Source organism: Acipenser ruthenus, chromosome 32, assembly GCF_902713425.1.
Source record: "Acipenser ruthenus chromosome 32, fAciRut3.2 maternal haplotype, whole genome shotgun sequence".
Taxonomy (NCBI): domain Eukaryota; kingdom Metazoa; phylum Chordata; class Actinopteri; order Acipenseriformes; family Acipenseridae; genus Acipenser; species Acipenser ruthenus.
The window spans coordinates 13,665,774-13,668,273 of NC_081220.1; the positions used below are offsets into that span (position 1 = coordinate 13,665,774).

General features: G+C 40.9%; 1 protein-coding gene across 2 annotated transcripts in view; it reads right to left on the reverse strand.

The window, feature by feature from the left end:
• LOC117395622 (leucine-rich repeat and immunoglobulin-like domain-containing nogo receptor-interacting protein 1) overlaps positions 1 to 2,500 on the reverse strand; it is a 14,507-nt gene that overhangs the window by 9,982 nt on the left and 2,025 nt on the right. Inside the window, exon 1 of one of the 2 annotated variants that reach the window (XM_059006403.1) lies at positions 874 to 1,146. The exons of the other annotated variant lie outside the window; for it this stretch is intronic. The gene's annotated coding sequence lies outside the window, so the exon portion shown is untranslated. Of the gene's footprint in view, positions 1 to 873; positions 1,147 to 2,500 lie in introns of those variants that run through there. 2 annotated transcript variants of the gene reach the window in all.

Below are 2,500 nucleotides of genomic sequence, written 5' to 3' on the forward strand. Positions count from 1 at the left end.
GTTCAGAATACCGCTGCTAGAATTCTGACTAAAACCAGGAAAAGTGAACATATTACCCCTGTTTTGGCCTCTTTACACTGGCTCCCTGTGCAGTATAGAATTGATTTTAAGATTTTGCTGTTAACTTACAAGGCCCTGAATGGATTAACACCTAGTTATTTGCAGGAGTTACTGACCCCGTATCTTCCAAACCGCACTCTGAGATCACAGGATGTGGGGCTGCTGGTTATTCCTAGGGTCAACAGAAGCAACACGGGAGGCAGGGCTTTTTCTTGTAGAGCTCCTGAATTATGGAATGCTCTGCCTTCGTTTGTCAGGGAAGCTGGGACCATTACAGTTTTCAAGTCAAGACTAAAAACGCACTTTTATAAAATGGCTTTCTTGTCTTAGTGGGTTTTAATAAAACTTAAAGATTGCTGCTTTTGTATTACGTGTATACTGTTATTTAAATCTGTTATTTACATGGTCTGATTATAACAGTTGTATTTCTGCTATGTATTGTACAGTGCTTTGCAATACCTTTGTATAAAAAGTGCTATATAAATGCAATAAATAAATATTAAGTAAATAAATAGTGGTTGGTTGAATTTGAGTGGAGTAACAGCTGAATAACTCATTTCTATTATTATTATTATTATTATTATTATTATTATTATTATTATTATTTATTTCTTAGCAGACGCCCTTATCCAGGGCGACTTACAGTCGTAAACAAAAATACATTTCAAGAATCACAGTACAAGTAATAATACAATTAAGAGCAAGATCAATATTAGTAAGATAACAGAAACAAACTGTAGTCGCGTAGCCTCTGAGCTGCTAGAGTAGAAATAGCAGGCATAGAGGCGACACAGACAGAGAAGCTCCCAGTACCTCCAGATCATCTGGACCATCGCTGTCTCATCTGAGGCCGTCTCTCCTGGGGTTCAGGACATCTCATCAAACGCCTCTGTCTGTTAATACCAGCGGCACGCGTTGTATCTAGACAATACCGTTCCATGCAGAATGCAACGTTGGGTGTTTGGAACTGATAAACGGACGTTAAGATTTGAAACGTGGTCTGGTCTCATCCTTATACGAAACAAAAGCAGTTAATTCCATGTCTAACTTCATTCTTAAATGTAAGTGTAAAACTTACAGCATAGATCATTCGATTGACCATCCGATATACCAATCCCATATCCCTGCACAGTGAATCATGTCTAATTAAAAAGAGAGGGGGAGGAAGGGGGAGAGTCCATCGTCCTGCATGTTTGCAAAAGACAGATTGCAACAAACCGCAACTTGTAACTTGATTCACAGACAAATTAATAGCATGAGATGTTGCCTGGATCGTGTATCTTGCTGAGACAGGTGCGCTGTAATAAAATACACGTGAACTCTGCTCAGTCCTAATGAAATTCACAGTTCTGCCCCCGGGGCAGATTACATTATCTGTGTGGCGGTTCCATACTGTAGTGGAAAAACCCGACTTGCAGTTTACAATAGGAGAGTTCAAATCACGGACGGCTAGTTCAAGGGAGTTGGCAAAGTTGACCCTACCCAACACTCTTTAACCACAGCACAGAAACCAGGACCGGACGGCACAGTTGGACACTAAGCGGAGATAGACTTAGGACAGAGGTTAGAAGATATAATATTTGCACAGAGAGTGGTGAGGGTACAGAATGTAGCTGAATCACTTAGACCCCACCCCCCTCACCCACTCAGGTTCAGATCCCAGACTGAGATAAAAAAAAAAAAAAACTATGACAAATCATTCATAAAGGTCAGCAGTGTGGAGTAGTGGTTAGGGCTCTGGGCTCTTGACCGGAGGGTCGTGGGTTCAATCCCAGGTGGGGGGGGGGGACACTGCTGCTGTACCCTTGAGCAAGGTACTTTACCTAGATTGCTCCAGTAAAAAAAACAACTGTATAAATGGATAATTGTATGTAAAAATAATGTGTAAAAAAATAATGTAATTGTATGTAAAAATAATGTGATATCTTGTAACAATTGTAAGTCGCCCTGGATAAGGGCGTCTGCTAAGAAATAAATAATAATAAATAATTGCATGATCTGACCCCAACCTATCAGCCCGACCTAATTGCCCCTCATTCTCCAAAGCACACGTTGCGCTCGTCTAGCGCAGGAATGCAACAGGTCCCTAGAGCTAATTTCAAAACATTCGGCTCAAGAGCTTTCTGCTGTTATGCCCCCAAAGCCTGGAATGCCCTCCCAGACGCAATCCGACAAGCAGACTCAACACTTTCTGTTGGTCGGTTACTGAAAACCCATCTGTTCAGAGCTGCCTTTAACTGTTAGAACTGTCCTTGTGTTCTTTCTATGTGAAGCGCTCTGCGATGTGAACACATGAAGGGCGCTATATCAATGCAAGATAGATAGATAGATAGATAGATAGATAGATAGATAGATATTTTGACACTTTTCCCAGATTTTCCGTTCCAGCGTTTTGATTTCATATGCACAACAAATCAAAACTACAAAAGCAATGAGGTGT